A 23,008-nucleotide genomic window follows, 5' to 3' on the forward strand; every position below is an offset into this window, starting at 1 on the left:
AAATTTGCACTCATCAAGCAAAAATTCAGCATCATAAGTAATCAGTGAAAGGAATTATAGAGATGTTTACCTGATTGCCAAAGAGAGAGTCCAGAGAGGGACAATCAGTGACAGGCCACACATGGCTGGCCTGGGTTTAAAGTTGGTGAGATGCCACCCCATTTCTCATGGGGGCTCCCTCTGAGTTCAGTGATCAGTGCAGTCATCACAGAGTAAGGAACTTCCAGTCAGGAGGAACAAAGTAACCACCGGGGCTCACTGTCTTTTCCCTCATGTATTGCAGGGGTCACATCGATACACTGTCTTCTCTTTCAACATGTACATGTTTGTGTTGACACTCTTCTAGGAGATGAGGGTAAAAATAGGGAACCAAAAAGACAAAAGTTCTTCCCAGGATGAGCTTGTGCTCTGGGCACTATTCCACAACCTACATCCCATTGTTTCTTGCATCATGTATCCTGTAGCGGGTGACTAAGGATAAATCTTGAGAAACACGTTGCTCAATCTTAATGTTTTCCAAGGACCATGATTCAGAATATTACTTTGTTCTCAACAGCTTTAAATTCTGTCAGGTAGCATCACATTGTCCCACAGGAAAGCAGAGGCAGGATGGAAGGAGTGAGTTTAAAGGTTCTCAGATGTCAATCCCCAGATTTCACAGCACCTAGAGGTTAGTATGCAAGCTCTTCCTCTGGGGCTTGTCTTTGTGACCTGACTATAGTTCTCTCTAAAGAGCAGTATTTCTGCCCACTTGAGGGGACTGTGATTTGCAGACTTTGTAACAGTTCAAAACAGAAACCTCAGAAAGACCGTAATAGCACGCTGCTAGTCCTCCATTAGCTTCACCTCTTCATTTCCAGAAAACTCACCAGCAAACACATGAGCCTAAGCAAACCTTCCTACATGTGTCACTGCCTGTCAGATGCCACAACGCTGACAATTCAAAGTGAAATACAGCAAACGGGTTTTCTTTCTCTCTGAGCAATGGTGCAAGAAGAGATCTGGGCTCATAAGGGGACACAGTAAGTCGGTCATTAAATCCTATAAATAGTATCTGTATGCTACGTCACTCCTCCCTCCATTCAGGTTATTATGCAGCACTATACCAGGTGTTGAAGCTTACCCTGAACTAGGCATAGTTGAACTTGAGTCTTGTGGTTTGAGAAATTCCCATGACTATGGCAAGGAAAAAATTAGCTTAAGTAACTGAAATCATCTGATAATGACACTCAACGTCAACAGAGCCTCCCTTCTTCCATGGCCTAGTTTTGTTCAACTCATACTAACTTTGACTCTTCATTACCTGGGTTCATGTTTGGCTCTTGTCTCTGCATTCCTTGTGTTTCCACTCCTGGCTGACATCAGGCAGGCTGTGGGACCTCTCCTCATCATTTATCTGATCATTAAACAAATACCTACTGAATTCCTATCAGTGTCAGGCACTGTTTTGGGCACTTGGGATGCTCAATTGAATAAAACGGACAAAAATCCTTAGTCTTGAGAAACACCTTGTTGGACACTTCTATGACATATTTTCTTATGACTTTATTTAGATTGTTGGTTTCTATTTATCTTCATTTTGCTATTTATCTTTGGTTTCATATTGCACAATATATTTCTTTATTAGGGTTTCTGAATAATTCACCATTTTTATTGTGCATAGCACAAAAAATTGATTTAACATTTCTGAAATCAAATATCATTAATAAAAATAAAATGTTTCAGTCTTCACTTTTATACATGCTTCTTGAAAAACTGCAGTAAAGCCTTCTGTTACTCTTTGTTTCCTTCTTCAATGCTGAAGCAGTTTTGTTTGCTAAAGACTCTCCTCTTCAATGTAAATCAAAAGCTGCATTCTATTTTATTCCAATTTTTCTCAGAAACCTGTGTTCTGGATATCCAAAAGCTAAAAATGAGAAAATATCTACAAAACATTAAATCATAAGTTTTAGTATAGGCACTGTCTTCCTATGTGGCTTTGTATGTTTTTTATATTTTGCTTTTATTTTCCTTCAATATTTTTACACTTTCACGTTGTTGTTTAGCAGAACATATAAAGATTTTTATAATCAATAGAAGACCATTTAGGAGAATATTGGCATGATGGATCTGCAACTTCTCAGTTCTTAAATTTTACTACTGAAATAATACATTATGGCTAACAGAGTGATAAAAGACAATAAAAAAAAAAAGGAAGAGTTGTGTGACATATAAAAATATAGAACTATTGATCAGTAAAACAAGATAGGAATCTTATTTGTTATTATGGTCAAACTAAGAACTGCTTTTCAAACTAATAATTAAAAATGTAAAAAAATAAAATAAACATTGTTCTTCCTATATAAAAATCTTCATATAGTTGGTTTTTTTATTTTTTCCTATCAAGAACTTAAATATTGTTACTAAACTGCTAAATACACATATAATCACACATGAAATACCACACACAGAGTGTTGATCACTGCTATTACTGGGGGAGATGCTGGCAGAGATACAGGAATTTACCAGAAAGATACAGCCCTGTAGTTTAGTCATGAAGAATGTTTAACATTGCATCTAAGTCCATAAGACATTTATTTTGCATAGCACTGAAGGTGAAACTCTTAAATAATGGTACCTAATGGGACAGATTTTTCTGACATAAAGGTGACACATTTAAGTTAAAAAAATGCATGGCCCAGCTAAATGGAGATGTCATTGTTTATGGACACCAGTTGTAGATCAGCACACTTCCCCTTTGTACAACACTCTCACCTATACTCATGGTGCTAGACCAGCTAACTTCCTGTCAGTTTGTGCCACCCATCAAGCTGCTTGGTTAAATTTAAAACACCTCAACTTGCCCATGATCTCAGAGTAAATTGTGAATATTGAGAGTACTGCCTAATATACTATCCGTGTGAGTTTAGTAGAATCTTTTGATTATTACAAGTCCTTATTTCCTCACCTAAAATAATCATCTACCTGCTGGGAATTTTCTGAGGCTCCACAAAGTTTGTGCATATGAAAAACTTTGTTATGTTTCTAGCAGGTTATACATATATATTTCATATCATTATAGTTGACATATTTCAAAGGCAGTCTACATTTTTGAACAATCATCCTATTCAGTATGACTGATCTATTCAAAACAGATCTCTCATTATGCTTGGTTTCTCTTCTTTGTGTATACTCAAACCAACTGTAATATTATAAATACATTATTTCCAATATTACACCAATTTTCCCTTTAAGATACTTCTAATATATATATAAGTTGTTAAATACTTCAAAGCTCCCCCAAAAACAGTATGATTTCAATTTAAAATAAAAATTTTAAGTCATTTTAATAACCATTCAAAGTTCTGTTACAGTTGAAGTAATATCTGAACACTATTTGACAACCTCTGTAAAGTTTTTTAATACATTAGTACTTACATTGTATTTAATATTTATTCACACAAAATGTTATGCATAGAACTAGCTTCTAAAAAGTGTTCTGAAGCAGTTATCTTTCCTAATACCTCCTCCTCATCTTTCTTGTGAATCACCTTTGGAGTGTGGTTATTACGTTAGTGATCATCAAGATAGCCAAGAGAAGTTCTTTGTTTTATACGAGTTTGAAAAATGCTTAGTTTTTCTTTTGATTTAAAACGTTATTATTTTAACAATACTTATACTATGGTAAAATATATGTATGAGTGTTACTTTCAATAATAGCAATAGCAATTATTTGGTTTTAGATGTTCTCCAGCAGATTATGGCTGGATATGTTGTCGTTTGCTAATCTGACTTATCTTTAAGGGTTTTGTTTTGGTTTTTTGTCAAACTGATTTAAAGAGGAAATTTGCAATGAATTACTGTGTTTTAATATTTAATGCTATTTTTTAAAAAAAGAAATGAGCATCATTTAAGTTAATCAGTTTACACAATGAGACTATAGGTCTTTACCCTTCAGAAATTACTTGTTTAATATGATTTTTAAGGGGTAAAGAAAACCAACTTTAATTAGTTTTAGTAATGATCAAAAGTAAGTTATATTTTAAAGAACTATTTCTTGGACTCTATAGCATGCCAACTCTTAATTTAATAGATAAAAGGGTACAAAAGACTTAAGGATACTCTATTGTGAAAATAAGTAAGGATTCCAAATGTGACTGTTTAGCTAGCAGCTGTTTTTACTGCCTTTTCTTTAATAAATATCCAATATTCATCTCATCATAATCGCTAGAATAATAAAATAACATTCTCACACAGGCTCTTCTACAGCAACACCTTCAAACATAGTAATAATGTAAAAGCAGGAAGAAAATAAAATAATTTGGTAAATAATCAATTCTTTTAATGAACTAGAGAAATTCAGTTACATTTTTCTTTAGTCACTGTTTTCAAATATGTTTTGCCAGATGTTCTTGCTCCTTAATATAAGCTTGGCTAAGATTTACACAATACCATTCATAACTAGTCATTAAGTAATTCAATCTGATTTATTTTCCCTATTTACCCGAACTTTTTATTTTGAAAATGTTTAAACCTACATAAAATTTAAAAGAATGGCACAATGATCACCTTCGTACTCTATATATATATTCACAAATTACTAACATGTTCCTATGTTTGTTTGTTTTTCCTCCTCTCTCTTTATCTCTCCTTCTCTCCGTATATATATGACATTTTTTTCCAGAACGATTTAAACATAAGTGATGGTGTGATATTTCATCCTAAATACCTAGTTTGTATCTTCTAAAACAACAAATGCTCTTAATCTAATACCATTTTGAAGCCAAGGAATTTACCATTATTCACTATACAGTCCATAATATTATCCAACTTATCATCTATTTTCAAATTTCCCAAATGTTTCTCCCCAAAAAAATCCTTTATAGCATTTTTAAAATTCAGAATCCAAACAAAGCTACACAAGTTTGCATGATAATCAATATTTTAAAATGAAAGTGAACAAAAGAATTACTTATGAACTAGGAGCTCTAATTTTTAAACAATGGGGATGAAGAGTAAAAGTAGTGGGTCCAGCTGTAGGATCTATGTATGAATCTGATGCTATGCCTATCTGAAATGGGTATCTTTATTAATTCAGAAGATAGTGCATTTTACTTACAAAAATATGCAAAAAATTCTCAAACATAATTTGTATGTTCTTAGGAAAGAGAGAGAATTTCTGTTTACAGTAGCACATACCCTTTTAAATGAGTATCAATCTGAAACAAATCAAGAAAAATTTATTTATAAAGAAAAATATATCCAACTAACATTTTGGATTTTTTCTGAAATGTTTACACTATACTACCGTAATTTTCAGAACTCATATACTTAACAGATTAAAAGATTTTTTTAACCTTTTTATTTTGAAATAATTATAGATTTCACAGGGAGTTGGAAAGACAGTACAGAGAGTACCCAGTTTACTCCATTAGTTATCTCTTGTATAATATACTGTAAATATAGTACAATATCAAAGCCAGGGAATCAATATCAGAATGAACTGTATGTATAGTCCTATATCACTTGTTTATATGCACTGGTTTGTACAATCACCACAATATTCAAGATACGAAAATTTCATCACCACAGAGCTATCCCTTGTTTTACTAATCTCTTTAGAGTCGCCTGTCCCCTCACCATTCTATACCCATTTTGCATTATACTTAAGTGTAAATTATATTTGTATTTTATGAGTTTTTAATCATTTTACTTATTTAATAATAAAAATTAGTGTTTCTATTTTCTTATAAGTTCAATTAAAAAAATAAATTACAGTGGGAATTATTTAAAAATAACTTTAGGGCTGTGAATACATCCAAACTTTATATTGACAAATTGACTTTCTGAACCCATAAAAGCCATAAAGGCCTAAATTATTTTAAGTAATTCACGTGTAAATACATTTTCCTATTATAATGAATAATTTTTAATTTAGGCAATAAAGTCATCAGATTTATAAGATGCAGAAATTATAAACTGATAAGAACAGATACTACACTTAATCTCAGCCAACAATTTAAAAAGTGATTTGATACAGAAATTATAAATAAAATTATCTAAGTTACTAATTGGGTGATATAAATTTTAACTTATATACTCCAATAATTATTCTTTTTAGCTTATCAATCTTATTTATGTGTAAAAGTTATTAAATAACTAATGATGCCAAGGAAGCCAAACCAACACCCTCTTCAAAACATCTTTCTATCTCTTTCATGCACATACACACAGACAGACACTTGAACTCATTTAAGTTCCTATAAGCATAGTGTGAAAAAAAAACCAAAAAAAAATTATTTATCAGTTACAAAATATCCAAATGAAGCTCAAGAAGCTACTTGCAAGCTATTTCAATTAACAGCTAAAATCAAAATGTGTCACACAATTCAGAAATTGTTCACTTCATCAGTCCATTTCAATATTGTTTCAAAAAATACAGTACAGAAAAAAGTGCATATTTTTAAAGCAAAGCCATAGCACATGAATTGTAAACCTGTCAGATGATGTAGAGACAACATATCCAGATTATTGGTTTAAAGTTTTAAATTGTCTATTGCTAAATCTACAGGTATTGATAACACTAGGTAGATTATCTGAACAGAAATACTTAAAACAACATTTTTTCAAAAAAAAAAATCACACTAGGAGTGAAACATCCAAAATGGTAAACTGATTAATTTGAAACAAATGATATAATTGGAACTTTCATATGTGAATTAATGGAGCTCCTCAAATAACAAAAAACGGCAAGTCTTTATTTTCATAAAATGGCATTTCTTTACCATGACTCAACATATTTCTTTTTTCACAGTCTTTCACATATAACAGTTGTCCTGTAAACCTGAATTGTACATGAAATGACTGGTTGGTAGAATTCTAGGATGACCCCAAATGAGGCATTTCCTTGTGTAACCCTCTCCCTTGAGTGTAGCTGGAACCTATGAATATGAAAAATTACCACTCTCATCATTATATCGCCTCATATGGCAAAAGGGATTTCACAGACGCATTAACATCTCAAATCAGTTGACTTTAAAATAAGATTATCAGGCAGGAGGCCTGACCTAATCATATTAGCCCTATATCTGTATCTAGAGGGTGAAACAGAAGGAGAGAAACATCAAAATGCATAAAAAGGATTTGATATGGCATTGTTAGCTTGACAATGGAGGGGGCTAGAGGGCAAGGAGTGAGGAAAGCCTCTAGCAACAGAGTGATTCTCAGCTGACAATCAGCAAGGAAATAGGCACCTCAGTCCCACAATTCCAAGGAACTGAAATTTGTGGAGAATGAAGCCCAGGGTGAATGACACCTTAATCTCAGCCTTGTGATACTTTGAGCAGAGAACCCAGCTACACCATGCTGGCATACTTCCCTAATTTATTCTATTGAAATAATTTCCACTGCATTGATGGGAGCTATGCATGTAAAACACACAGAGCAAGCCAGAAAATTTCACAAAGAATAGATTGTAGTGACAGATACTGAGTTATGTCGGGACTTCAACTTTGGCAATTTTATTTTGAATTGTAAAACAAAATGAACAGATCACATATTTTTCAAAGCTGTATTTATATGTTTATTATTCATGCTTTATATTTTTAGATTCAGTGAAGACAAAAAGTGGCACTCATGTGAAAAATTCACACCACCCCTCCTCCTGACACAGTTATTGGGCTGACAATACTTTGAGCTAGTAACACCCTCCACGTGATTTAACAGGACTGCCAATAAAATATTCCTTTCAAGGAGGATTCAACCTCAGCTTAAAAAATAAACCAAATGTGAGGGGAAAAATGTATGATTCATAAATCTTGAGCCCACGGTTTTAAAAACTCTTACTCCATATAATGTGCATACTGTCATTCCTTCTCAACCCCAAGAGAAGGTAGAACTAAACTTGAAGAGATCAGAGTTCTATGCAGAAAACAGTTAAGTAGCAGGAAATAAGAGAGCAAATGAAAAAAAAAAATGAAAATCATACATTAAAAAATTAACAGGCAATTGGACCATTTATTTAGCTCCCAGTTATGCTATATTAGATTATGAATCATGCAGAATTGAGTCTAAATTGAGAGTGCTCATAATGTGACATTTTTATGAAAAGTGTCAACTTCCCAAATCCACTCTTATAATAGTATTTGGATTTAAAGCTTGAAAGGAAAGTTAAATTTAATCTATTAGTCATATTATCTCTGAGTAAGAAACTTTGGTCATTTAAGAGAAATTTATTTGATTATTCAATCTATTTTAAAAAAATTAATTTTGCTGTCTGTCTATATATTAAAAAAAGTTTCCATTTGATCATTTATGACATCATTTAAAAATGGCTAAATGCATTCACATCAATCTAAGTATATTTAGGGTATCTGGTTTTAGATGTAGGCTGGTAGAATACCAGGAAATCGCTTTGGGGATTTTACAATGTGGGAAGCTTTCTGGTAGCCACCAAAGGGATTTGCAGCAGTGCTAAGAGTCACCTCAGAAACATCTTGAAGGGATAGACTATTATCATTCTAAGGGACCAAGAATATAGAGAAAAGGTACAGAGGAAAGAGGCTCATGAGATGGCTAATTAGAGATGTGACATAGGGATTGACATGACCAGGCTAGAGACAACAGAGGGTCAACATAAATGCTGGATGGACCGCCACAAAGAGGATGCCAGACTCACAGACACCCACTTGGAATTAAATTGCTTTTCACTTTAGCAACACTGGGTAGTGAGTGCCAAGATGAAAGTGTAAAGTTGATTATTCAAGAGCCTCATCAAGAATGGCAAGGAAGCCTCCAGTCAATCCATAAAGCTCTGACAGAGGGTACTGCTGCTTCCCAGGCAGTGTGGATACATGACCTCTTCTGGAAATCTTCAAAATTAAATCTTTGGATCCAGCAGACCCTATGCTACATTGCAATTCATTCACTTAATTTTCACAATGTGTTCAGCTTCTTGAAAAATGAAATAAAGTATAATATCAAATTAACTTTCCTTTTTTCCTTGCTGTATTTTTTAATGTGAATATTAAAAAGTTTAAATTATATATATGGTTTATTTTTTTTAAATCAGATGGCACCACTCTTTAAATACAACTTAGTTTTATTTTCATCTCATTAGGAATTCCACAATTTTACTCATATCTAAAGTCCTGTAATTTACCCTGTGTGCGTGTTTTCATAATAACTTAGAAATAAGCTTTCTGTTCTAAATGCAGCTAGAATCCATGGCAATGATACAAACAAAATTGTCTTTTAATCTATCTGATCACTGCCTTTTTAATTATATTTCCATATAGAGATTAATTTTTTTTCATCACTCAAGTCCGAGCTACTTCAAAGGAGGCTGAACCACAGCTAGAAAAGAATCAGGTATAATCAGGTAATTCTTAACACACTAAAATTTGAGACCTTCTAGCTAAAGTACATTTGAAAGTTATCAGTAGCCTTTGAAATTTTTTTTAGATAGTGGGACAAATAATAATACAATCTACCTAAGAGAAATCTGTGCCTCATATTGATGGTCAACTTCAGGGGACCCTGATGGGACATATATCTGGAAAGGAAGGTTGGTGGGTAACTACTGTCACACTCTTCTTATCTGCCTGTGTTATGTAGACTTGTTTCCTGAACAGATCTCTTCTGCCCTGGGAAACATATTCAGGTACATTCTAAGGTGATTTAGGTTTGGCAATTTTCTAACTATTCCTCCTTCAGCAAAGGGTCTGGATTTGGGGGAGACTTATAAATACGCATAAAACAAACTAATTTAGAAGCAAGTTTACCTGAGGATGAAATGAACAAGAACTCAACACAGTATGTACACTAATACTGGCATAATAATCTCTCACAAATGTCACTAGAAAAAGGCCTAGGAACATAATGTTTTGTATCATTTCTCATTTTTTCTTCATTTGAAATGTTTGCTTATTCATCAACTCCTGGGGTTCTAGGAAACAAAATAATAAACAGAATTGCTCCAACAAAATCCTCATGGCCCCTGAATGCTGGCTACATTTAATAAGCTGTTTCATATTTCTAAGTCAGCTTTTCCCTTGTGCAGTAAAATGATATCAGAGAAGAAGGAAATGCACACTGGCAAAAAATTGTGTCTGCATATCCCCCAGAGGAAATATTGATCTGATATACAAGCTTGAGATAGATATTTGATGGCTAATCAGGTATAAAAATTTGCTACTGCCATCAACCAAATCTAGTGACAAATTTTCAGCCTTTATCTCTTCTCTCTGCCTGAACTGATCAATTCTGATCTACTACACATTGCCTTAAATTGGACCATCTAATACTAAACTCTCTATATATTTCTAAATATATATTTTGCAGTCATTTCTTCAAAAATAAAGATCTTATAAAAAATAGTTTGCTTCCAAGAGAAGAAGTTTAACTACAATAGTTATATTTTTATACTCAATAAATCATACTTAGGTGCTCCTATATTGGGTGCATATATATTAACGAGGGGGCGGGGGGTGGGAAGAGATAGATGGGATTTCAAAATTGTAGAATAGATAAACAAGATTATACTGTATAGCACAGGGAAATATATACAAGATCTTATGGTAGCTCACAGAGAAAGGAATGTGACAATGAATATATATATGTTCATGTATAATTGAAAAATTGTGCTCTACACTGGAATTTGACACAACATAGTAAAATGATTATAAATCAATAAAAAATGTTAAAAAATCATACTTAATTATAAACTTATAATTATAAAAATTGAAAAGTTTAGAAGAAATTAGAAATAAAAGAATCAGCCCAAATTTTAAGATCCTAATAAAATATTAATCTGATTATTAAATTATATCTGTGGCAGGCAGAATTCTAAGAGAATCCCTAATGACCCTCACATTTAATTAAGTTCTTTTCCTTAAGTATGTGTGAGACCCATGAATATGAAGAGATATCAGTCCTGTGATTATATTACATTATATGGCAAAAATGAAGGGATGTATCAGATATACTTAAGATCCCCAATCAGGCGAATTTAGTTAATCAAAAAGATCACCCTGTGTAGTCCAGACCCAATCAGACACTTTGAAAGAGGGCTTCAACTTCCCTCAGCTCACAGATCGAAAGCTACAGAGATCCTCATTTTTTCTGTGGTTGGCTTTGAAGAAGCAGACCACAGGGCGTGCAGTAGCTACAAGGAGACGGTTTCCGTCAAAAACCACAGGAACTTGGACAAGGACCCCGAGCCTTAACTGAGGCTGCAGGCCCAGCTGTCACCTTGGTTGTAGCCCATGAGACTCTGAGCAGAGACCAGCTAAGCCATGCCTGGACTTCTAATTCATGGAAACTCTGACATAATAAATGTACTTGTATTTAAGTCACTGTGTTCGTGTTTGTTATGGAGCAATAGAAAAGGAAAGCAGTATTAAAGAACTTTTTTTTTAAGGGATCACCTAAAACCTGCTAATTAAACACAATTATTCTATCTAATTTTTCTTCTTCTGATAATCCTATTTAAAACCTTGTACATTTGTTCTAAATCTCTGTATTTCATGAACCCTTAAGACGCAAGAATTAGAAGTAATTTTCCCCTCAAATTCTCCATAAATAAAGTTCTCAAAGGTAAGAACAAATACCCATCTGAAACAGGTGAGGTTGCCTAGCAACCATCTCCTTCCACTACCCCAGAACTGCTGAGTGCATCAGTTCCAAGAGCAACTAACTCACAGATCAATAATTAAGACAGGAAATGAAGTCAAAAGGAGGAAATGTTTGTGCAGTATTCCATGAGATAAAAATAGGATCCAGATATTAAAAGGCAAATTTACCACATAGGGCCTCTCTTTCTTTCCTTTTCTCTGCTGAAACACATACACACAAAGACCTTAAAAGAGAAAACTTCATCACCAGCAACCTCACAAATGTGGCTGGACTAACGGTGAGGACTCATGACCCAGGAGAGGCGATGTGCCGATACACGAATGAAGAGAGCCTAAATATCACCTGGCCGGCCTACCCCACTCCCATTTTACATGTAGGGATGTAGAATGGATAATGCAAAAGCAGGGAACAAGATATTTCAGGAAACAGAATCCGAGGTAGTCATGACTTACCCAGAATGCGACATTGTTCGGAGCTAGCTGCAGAACCTTCAACTCTGGATAAGAGCTTTACGTGCAAGTAGTTTGCAGTAGAAAGAACACAGGGTTTGGAGGAAGGTAAACTGACTGGGTTTTCCAGTCCTGCTGCTTCCTGACTATGTGATCCTGGACAAGTTGCTTAGTGATTTTGAAGTTTAATTTGCTCATAAAAGTTTAATTTGCTCATCCTTAAGCAATTGTAGTTAACACAAAATAATTTGTGCAAATAAAGTTATCTAAATCCTCCTTGCACATGCTAAATACAGATATTTGTCTTTTTTAACATTAAAAATTGATTATCTCCCTTAGACAGTTGCTTTTTTGTAGCTGTTAAAATCCCTTGAGAGGATTCTAGGTAAGTACTCCCTAGGACAATGCAAATAGTCAATCTATCATGTATTGGACACCAGTTAAAATTTTGGCAAGTTCTAGTTCAATTCATTAAAGAATTTGAAGCATAATACAATATAATATATAATGAAATGTCAAATTGAGTGAGACTGAATATATTTCTTATGGAAATTAAGTAACAAAGATATCGTAAAAAACAATATTATGGCTTTCATTTATTACTTGATTAAAATGCACATCAAATATATTTAAAGAACATATTTTACCTAGTAATGACATTAGAAAGACATCTTTAGGGATATAAGTAGCAATATGAGTTTAATGAGAAAACTGCATATAACATCTTACAAAATTATATTGAGTAAACCAAAAAGTTTCATTTGCATATGTTACATAAACACACTTTAACTCTTAACTCATATTTGCATACTGTTTGCAAAAGAAACAATTTGGACCGATTCAAAACCACAATCTATTTAAAATCCAACCATTCACATTTCTTGCTCTTTATGAGAGGCAAACCGCTTCAAAAGATAAGCAGGATAAGCAGGCCTTAAGATTCTGCACATCTGCAACAGTTAAATATAAATTTGACCATGAAACTCCTTAACTGCAAATCAAAAGAAAAAATATGGGAGAAACCATATAGGGTTCTTTAGCGAAAGCAAACAAAGTTATTTTCCAGCACTGAGATGTAAAAGGAATATCTAATCTAGAGCTCCACTTGAAGTAACGATTTTTTGGAAACTTTCTTTTGTCAGGCATTTTTGAGATTAGCTTATCCCTGGAGTACAGTAATAATAATCATAATGGCAAACATTGACTTATTTAATCTTTATGACTGATCTATGAGGTAGATAACATTATTTCCATTTAAAGACAATTGAACGGAGGCACGGAGGTAAATTGACCAAGGTTGTTTAGCTTAATGGGTAGCATTTACAGGATTTCCAAACTACCTATTAGGGAATTTGAAAAATAATCAGTAGTAGTAAAAGTAAAATGTAATATTTATAAAATATATTCACAGGTAATCTCTAACTTGTCTGCCTGCTACTTCCAATCTTCTCTCTGAAAAACTTTTTTCCCCCTAAATCATATAATAAAGCAGTTAAGAAACTTTTTCAGTTATCTAGTGCTGAGAAATAAAACAACTTAAAAGGTAGTGGTTTAAAACCACAATTGTGTGTTGGTTGAGCTTCACCAAGAGGTTCTTTGGCTTCACATGTCCCTGGCTGGAGGGACTCACTCACCTGCAGTTAGCTGATGTCTGGGGGGGCCTGGAAATTCTTAGAGGGCCTCACTTGCTCCAGCTCACACATGTGATCTCTCCGCATTACCTCTTGGCTGGCATGGCGGCCAGCCCTTCATCTTCTTACACAGAGGCTTTCTTTAAGAGAAAGGAAGCAGAAGCTGTCAGTCATCTTCAGGCCTGGGCTCAGGTGTCTGAGCTTGCTACCCCCATCATATTCCACTCATCACAGCAAGCTACAAAGCCAGTCCAGGTGTAAGGAAAAGGAAAGCAAATTCACTCCTTGATGGGATGGACTGGCAAGTGCATACAGGGAGGGAAAACACTGTCAATAATCAGTTTGAGACTCTGTGTCACAGACACTAGTCTGTATTTTATTTTTTCCATTTCCCTTCACCGGACAACTATCTTTAAAGTACTGTTTAAATAATTAAATCTGAAAAACAAATATAAGAGTAAAGAATGAAGAAACAAAGGACCAAGGGTGTCTGAATAACACAGGCATGAATATTTTAAGGAAGAATTTAAATGAAATTTGTAAAACTCATTTTCTATAAAGTTTACACTGGGGCAAAGACCTGCAGGAAAGAAATGACAATGGAGTTTTTGGAGGACTGCTTACAAGTCAAGAAGACTGAAAACAAGATGCAAGGGAGAGTCTATTCAGAAGAAGAATGAAAAGATATGGAGGGAACATAATATGAAAAGTTTTGAATGGCAGGCTGAGGATTTAAAGGCGACATTTTTGCCCAGAGTCATCCCTGGGATCACTTTTTTTTAAATGCAATAGAATCAGATAACCAAGGGAGAATTGGGAAGAGGTTACTTTTGACTCAGTTGGAGATGTCCAGCTCTTGTCAAATGTTTGATCCGTTTTTGAACATACATTTCCATGGTCTTGAAATGTGATGACAAGAGTTTTAGACAAGCATGTCTGTGATAACTGCCAAATTTAAATTCCTCTAGTGCAAAACACCTTAGAAAAGTGTCATGCACAGAGAAAAGGCTTAAAACCTTCAGAGAATAAAAATGTGCACTGTAATTCTGGAAAGAATGCTACTTCCAGTTTTACCAAATAAAAATCTGCCCAAGCAAAATTATATGCGGATACCAATTATTTAACAAATGTTATTAGGTGGACTGACTATATAAATAATTAATGGCCTATTTCTTTACTGAAGTGATGACAGGATGCACCACTGTACCCAGCTCCTGCCTGGTACATCACACACTCTCCACAATGGCCTGAATAAATGGCAGCTGTGCACCTATCACCAAACTCAGGAACTTTGATAGAAAATGGATTGATTCAATGGTCTGACCCAATTCTGTATTTCTTACTGTTTGAAGAATGAAGTCAGTGAGCTGAAACAACTGAAAACAAAGAAACAAACCTGAAGCTTTTGAAATACAACTTAGACTGTGGTTTATTTATATAACGGATACACATGTATTGTTTTTTCTGTATCTGACACAATTCTAAATTATACTTATAAATATAAACAACAACCCTCTGAGGAAGGGACTATTATTACTCCCATTATTCCCATCATACAAGTGGGGAAACTGAGGAACAGAGGGTTTGAGAAATTTGTGCAAAGTCACACACAGTTAATGGCAGGTGTCAAACCCACAAATCTGGGCTCCCAAGCTCAACCCCTAACTGCTACACTAACTCATTTTTCAAAGTTCCTTCTCAGTTTCCTTTTTAAAAAGCATGAAGTATTCTTTCACTTACCCAATAACATTTAATTGAATTCAACATTTAATTGGCACCAGGTACCATTCTGAGTAGTAGAGACACAGTGGCATGCTAAAGACTGAAAAATCACTGTTCTCCTAGAACACATGTTCTTGTTTGATGAGACCAGGAATAAATAAGTAATCCTGTGGTATGCACAAATATGGGTGAATCTTGAGGACATTTGCTAAGTGAAATAAGCCAGTCAAAGAAGAACAAATACTACATGATACCACTTAGATGAGGTATATAAAATAGTCAAATACACAGAATCAGAGAGTAGAATGGTGTCTTCCAGAGACTGGGGCAAGGGGAAAATGGGGAGTTACTATTAAACAGATATAAAGTTTCAGAAACGCATGATCTAGAGTTCTGTTTTACAACACTGTGCCTATAGTTAATAATTCTGTATTGTACACTTAAAAATTTAAGGGAGTACATTTCACATTCAGGGCTCACACACACACATGAATCATCAAGACAAAGAAAAAAATAAATAAGTCAAGAAATAAATCAGATCATTTCACAGCAGAATGAAAGACATAAAATAGGGTCATGTATTATGGGAGTGGACCCCTTCATATTAGTTGGCCAGGAAAAGTCTCTCTAAAGAGATGATAATTTAGTTGAGACCTAAATAATGAGAAGAAACCAAAAGGTTGAAAAGCCAGGAAGAAAGGTTCCAGGCAGAGCAAACAGCAGGTGCAAAGACCCTTAGGTGGAACAGAACTGGTCTGTTCCAGAAACAAAGAAGAAGGTAAGTGTTCTTGGTATGTGTACTTGGAATGCAGAGAGTGAATAGGTTTTAATAACAATAAAAAAAAGGACGAAGACAGAAGCAGGCAATAGACCATGTTAAATTCTGTAAGCAGTAATCAGGGAGTTTGGATCTTATTCTAAGGAGATAGGTAAACTATTAAAAGGGTTTTCAGTAGAGGTGAACTGTTTGAGGAAGTTTGTTATTATTTTTACCTGCTGTTGATGTGTATTAAAGTCAAAAACTCAGAAAAGTTATTAAAGTTAGAGCATGACATTCAACCCTCTCCACTGTTAACATTTAAGATATTATTTTAAAGATTTATTTTGTCAGAAGTATAGCTTAATTGAATGCGGAGGAATAGTCACTAGAGGCGTATCTGTATAAGTACCCAGTGGTCCTATGGAAATGTGTCTGATTACAGTTCATAGAAATGCCAGTTTTACTTATTGGGTTCACTTCTCCTAGAGAGGCAGTGTGTGTGGTAGGCTGCATGCCCCCACTCTGGATTTGAACCTGGGTCCAAATCCCAACTCCACTACTTAGTAGCTCTGCTTCCTTGAGTAATTTACTTAACCTCTTTAAGACTCAGTTTCTTAATCATCAAAGGAGAGTTAGAATAACACCATTCCAGGATATTCTTATGAAGATTAAAGTAGTACCTGACATTTAAAAAACCTAAATTAAAAGAAAGTGGTTTGCAAATGACAGATGCTGGAGAGGCTGTGGAGAAAAGGGAACCCTCCTACACTGCTGGTGGGAATGCAGCTTGATGCAGCCACTGTGGAAAACAGTATGGAGATTCCTCAAAAGAGTAGGAACACACTTACCATATGACCCAGGAATCCCGCTTCTGGTTCCACAAGGAACCCTACTTCAAAAAGACACTTGCACCCCAATGTTCATAGCAGCACTATTTATAATAGCCAAGACATGGAAACAGCCTAAATGTCCATCAACAGATGACTGGGTAAAGAAGATGTGGTATATTTATACAATGGAATACTATTCAGCCATAAAAATGACAACATAATGCCATTTGCAGCAACATGGATGTCCCTGGAGAATGTCATTCTAAGTGAAGTAAGCCAGAAAGAGAAAGAAAAATACCATATGATATCACTAATATGTGGAATCAAAAAAAAAAAAAGAACATAAATACAAAACAGAAACAGACACAGATATAGAATACGAACTTGTGGTTGCCAAGGGGGAGGGGGATGGGAAGGGACAGACTAGGATTTGAAATTTGTAGATACTGACAGGCATATGCAGAACAGATAAACAAGATTATACTGTATAGCACAGGGAAATGTATACAAGATCTTGTGGTAGTTCACAGCAAAAAAGAATACGACAATGAACATATGTATGTTCATGTATAACTGAAAAATTGTGCTCTACACTGGACTTTGACACAACATTGTAAAATGACTATAACTCAATAAAAAAGGTAAAAAAAAAAAAGTGATTTGAAAACACATCCAGTTATCATAAGAAAGCCAGCACCTATTAAAATCATTTGGGGGAGGTTGGAAGTGGTTTGTTTTTCTCCTTGTGATCTCTAGGATGAAGTTATGACTCTACTGCATGAGTTCACTTTTGGATTATCTTGCCTTCTTAAGAGAAATGACCTTGTTCTTCAATTGTTTTCCTTCACTAGACACCCCCTTAATTCCTAGAACTACTGCTGTAACTATTAATTTGCAAAAACAAATTAATCCTGAAATCATAGAGGTTTAACATAGTAAATGTTCTGTCACGTTCATGCTTAGTACAATGTGGCTGGGTGGCCCACCTCAGTCTCATAGCAATACCATCTGGAACAGACAGCTACAAGACTGGATATATGTATATATACAAATCCTTACTGGCAATGCCCTGAGGACTGTTTTTCTTTTTTAAAAACATGGCTATCTGCTATTCAAAAAATATGAGCCACTCTCCTCAGAGGTAAGATGAGATGCTGTTATATTGGATTTTTCCCCCAGTTTTACAATCTATTTAATTGCTTTTGGAATACAATACTCTAGCTTTAATATTTTGCTAAATCAGGTTTCAACTATGTTTGCTATAATTTTCTAGAGAAAATAGGGAACTCACAAGATATAATTCAGAATTTTTTTTTAATTTGAGGTTAACTATACTTTATTCAGGAATGGACATACTCCAAAATCTTCAATTCTACATGTAAAATAAGTATCATATCCATCAGCTAATCTAGTCAAGAATATGTTAAAAGTAACACGACTCCAGATGCATGTAAATGAAGTAATTAAAATGCAAAATAAAAATGAAGCAACTCTGAAATTATGTTAATGTTCACATATTTAAACATTGGTTTCCGAAATCTACATATGTTGTTGCTTCCTCCTCGCCTACTCATAATTTTTTCAAATGAAGCTTAAGTAGTATTTTTTCAAATACTTCCAAAAATGTATTACCTAACCAGTGAACATAAAAAAATATATACTAGGAAAGGAACAGACAGCATGGTTTTCTCTTTCAGTAAAAACTTAGTGTCTCTGCACCTGAAAAATGTCTGCGATCGTATTGTTGCAATTTAAGAAAGCAGTAGTTGAAACTGGAATGGTGATTAGAAGGCTAACAAATGATCAGAGGATGAAGCTAATTTTATATAAAAAGAGAGAAAAGGCTGGACTAAATACCTGGGCTCTTTAGTAGAACCAGGTGAAGAGCCAAAGGATTATTAGGGCTGACTGTTAAAGAAATGAATACTATTAACTAATATTTCTATACTACTTTTAAATTTATAGAGCAGTTTCATGATCTTATATGAATCTATTCTCACAATTATAGTAGATAATAGATATTGTTGGTAATATATATAAGAGAAAGAGTAATCTTAGGTCTATGATAAAGGTATTTACTATTTTTAAAAAGAAGGAAGAAAAGAAAGTTAAAAAAGAAACTTTAGGAGAAATAAAACCCCCGAAACAGTCTATGGAAGAAAATCAGGATGCAAATATCAATTAAACTAAAATTTTCTATAATTCAGAATAACTGATAAAATTTAAAAAGACATATTCTTCACTCTTGTAACCTCACCCCTTAAATGACTCAGGCTAGTAACATAAATTAACGTTTCTTTCTATAGGTCCAATTATGACTCGAAGTTCTGCGATGTAAATCATAGGTGTTTAATTACATTAGAGTAAATGCTACTTATTGCTTCTTTTTAATTTTTTAGAATCAACACAGACAAAAGAGAGAAAATGTAATTATTTTTACAAAACAATTTAAATGGTTGTCAAGAGTATAAGAGCAATGTTACAACTGACAGAAACTGGAAATTAGAAGGACAGTAAGTACTGGAAGAAATCGTGAGCAATTGTATGTCATACTTGATTCTGAAGAAGTTAAATTATTGATTTAGTCAATTTGCTTTGAAATTATCTAAACATTTTAAAGTATTAAATTATCCTTTAGACCTCTGAAATATTCAATTTACATTTCCACTCATTATAACTTATTAAAATGTAAGAGTAACTAGCTTATTTAAGCATTCCGATAAATGGAGAACAGGTACTTAAATTTAAATATCTCTAAGAACCCTATTTTTACATTCTTTTATTTAAAAACCACACATCAAACAGGCAGCATCTATAGAATTTACAAGAGTTGGATGCAGAAGCTGATAAAACAGGTGCAATTCTGGAAAGCAGAGCAGTCTGTTATCTGTTATGCTGAACTAAAATTAAGCAAAACTGGATGACCCTATTGTCGCTGGATAGCAAAAGAGCATGAATTGGTCATTTCAATGATGTATGGTTTTATCTAAGCGTAAGAACTAAGAGTCAGCCATTTTTAAGTGGGAGAGGGAATTTAGAAAATGCTGGAAAATTGCTACCAGAATTAAAAGTGGAACATTAAATAACCCTACTTTAGGGACAAATGTAAAATTAATTAATTTAGCCTTATAAGGAACTGTGCAAAACTGTTAAGCCATCAAATTTCTTTGCAGCATAGACTTGAACTGAATACGCTCATAATTAATTCTATCACTCCTTTATCCTCTTGCTTGCTACATTATCAATAGTAGTATCTACTTATAGCAAGTACATGGAAAATCTGTGAAGAAACAAAGCAATGAACAAAGGAAAAGATACACAGATTTTCTAACTTTCACTCTGTACTTGTCTCATTTGTATAAAATAATGGAGGGTAGGGGACACTGATGTTACCTCTCTCATAGGACTGCTGAGAAGACTGATTTAATTTATCTCACTTTGAGTCTCTCACGTAGTACAAGTGTTGTGTAACTGTCAGTGAGCACTGCACACTTCATCAAGATTTCTTCTTTTACACTTCTGAATCATACCAGCCTCTTGACTGTTATCTCCAGTAGAAGTTCAGAAGTAAGTATCAAGGTACAGACCGCAAAGTGTGTTGATCTCAAGGCAAACCCTGGGAGATTATTTTTATTTGCTTTGGCTAGATTTCTAATTCAAGTTTATTACCTCATAATTTAATCTTTCTCCTACTTGTGGAGTATTCCCTACTCCATCACTTTCATCTTATCAATACTAACACACAGACAAATTTGGTTATCGGAGAGCTTGATTGTATAAGATGTACATAATGATATTTTAAGAGAATTTTATCTTTCTGTTTTTTCCTTCTCTTTCTTACTATGGTTCTTTTAATCATTATGTCTAAAGAATTTTGTGATTCTTTACTTTTCCTTAAAGTAATCGACCTAACATATTTTTCCTGGGGCAGAGACCATTCGAAAGTAATTTAGTTTCTAAAATAATATTATTTCATCTTGTTTCTTATCAAAGACAGTATACAGTCAAGATTGATGGATCAAGTTGCACAATATTTCTCATGGAGATTTCTCCCACTCTGGATTCATAGTTTCTGTTGTCTGTTCATTTTTGTTAGCAATTTAAAAAATGCCATGTTCTACACTGTTGCTTGCAGTTTCAAAATGTTACTAGTTAAATTACAGTGAACTGATACACTGGTTATCCTGAATTAGGGAAGTTCTAGATGCACTCATGCAGTCTTTCATGTTTTTGTAGTATCAAAAGCAACTGGATTTTCACATTTTTCCAATCTCATTCATTAACTCATTCATTTTTAAAGATCCAATCCAAGTAAAATCTCCATTTCTCAAGTGAAAATCAGTAGGTTGTTTCAAAATAACTATATGTTACTGACATTTATTTTCTGAGTGAGAACACATTTTAAAAAGTGAATCAAAGCTTTTCAACCCTTCCATATAACTCAGATACCTTAAGCTAGTCCCAAAGGAAGAGCATTGATTGAAAGCTCAGTTGCTAATGAAGTTCAGAAGTCTTGTCTTTTTTGGAGAGATGTAATCTTATTTCATTACTTATTTTAAAATAACCACAAATAATTGATTCTGTCTTTACCAAGTGCTTTTAAATTATTTATTTCTTCATTGGAAATGTAACCTCTATTCCATCTGTATTAATTTTGCAATTTAAAGCAAACAACTTAGTTTGACTGTAAATAGGGATTAACTGATTTACAGAACTTGAATTATACTAACCTCTAATGGAGATAAGGCTATTCTTCCAGCAATGCCTATATCTCTCTCCATAAAGGCTTTAGTTTCACAAAAAAATAATCAAAATCCCTAAATATTTTATACAAAAATTATAATCGTAAGAGATGAAGGAGAATGCACAGATAGGTAGTGATGAAATGTCCACACTTATAATATATCATAGGGTTTTATTTTAGAAAGAAAAAAATAAACAGGAAAAGACATTAAATTTATAGCTGCCACTCATTTTGGAATAGAATCTTGTCAATATCTAGGTAAGCACAAATAGATCAAGGATGTAATCCATGGAGTAAAGGCCTATCTGAAAACATAAGAATACATATTTAAGTCCCTAATATCAGGTAATTAGATGAGTGAAGGTAAGGTGACTAAGAATGAGAGCAAATTATGTAACCTACTGTTTAACCCACAAAACCTACTAGAGTAGTAACAAAAGAAGACACCCATACAAATGTTTATTGCCTTTTCATAAACACATATTGTGAAATGTCACCTGGGCTCATGCATTCAATGATTTGAAGCCTCAGAAAAGCCATAACCAACAACAGAAGAAATGATCTGGCAAAATGTGGCATGTGCATTTCAGAGTCTGCACCCATATTAATGATAGATTGTGGATATTGATTTAATTTCAGCTCTGCATTAAAAATAAGCTTGTGGACATGTAGTTATTGAGTCAGAAGGACAGCCAGGGATGAAAGTCTTTCATATTAATTTTAAGCATTTCCACCAACAGTTACTAAAGGGACCATCATATCTATAGATGAACAGTGTCATTAGACAGTCTTAGTGATCCTCAAGGTTCAATTGGCAATGTAGTAATGCAGAACACTGACTTTCACCCCACCCTGCAAGATTAGTATTCAGAGTTGAGAGCAGCACCAGCCCCTCTACTAGTATGAGAAGGAAAAAGGGTTCAAGCCCTGTGGTTGGCCAGGATTCATCCTCTTGGGCATTAATCTATGGTCACTTACCACAGGGCACTGCAGAAGACCAATGCCTTTTCTGGGAGACCAGATTTCAAGGAATCAGACTTTTGAAAAATTAAAATTTACCTCTCAACTTACGAATTCTCTAGCAACAATCATGTCAAAGTCTTTACCTATTCTTAATATTCTGAACCTTTGTTACAGAGTTCACAATAAGAGTTTTTTTTTTAACATTTTTTATTGATTTATAATCATTTTACAATGTTGTGTCAAATTCCAGTGTTCAGCACAATTTTTCAGTTATTCATGGACATATACACACTCAT

The 23,008-nt window shown here is 34.0% G+C and overlaps 1 long non-coding RNA gene across 6 annotated transcripts in view; it reads right to left on the reverse strand.

Moving 5' to 3' along the window:
• LOC141578851 (uncharacterized) overlaps positions 1-23,008 on the reverse strand; it is a 382,879-nt gene that overhangs the window by 342,774 nt on the left and 17,097 nt on the right. For all 6 annotated transcript variants that reach the window (XR_012509649.1, XR_012509644.1, XR_012509645.1 and 3 more), the window contains exon 2: positions 13,697-13,833. This is a non-coding gene — a long non-coding RNA (uncharacterized LOC141578851). The remainder of the gene's footprint in view (positions 1-13,696; positions 13,834-23,008) is intronic.

The sequence above is a fragment of the Camelus bactrianus genome, chromosome 10, assembly GCF_048773025.1.
Source record: "Camelus bactrianus isolate YW-2024 breed Bactrian camel chromosome 10, ASM4877302v1, whole genome shotgun sequence".
Lineage (NCBI taxonomy): Eukaryota > Metazoa > Chordata > Mammalia > Artiodactyla > Camelidae > Camelus > Camelus bactrianus.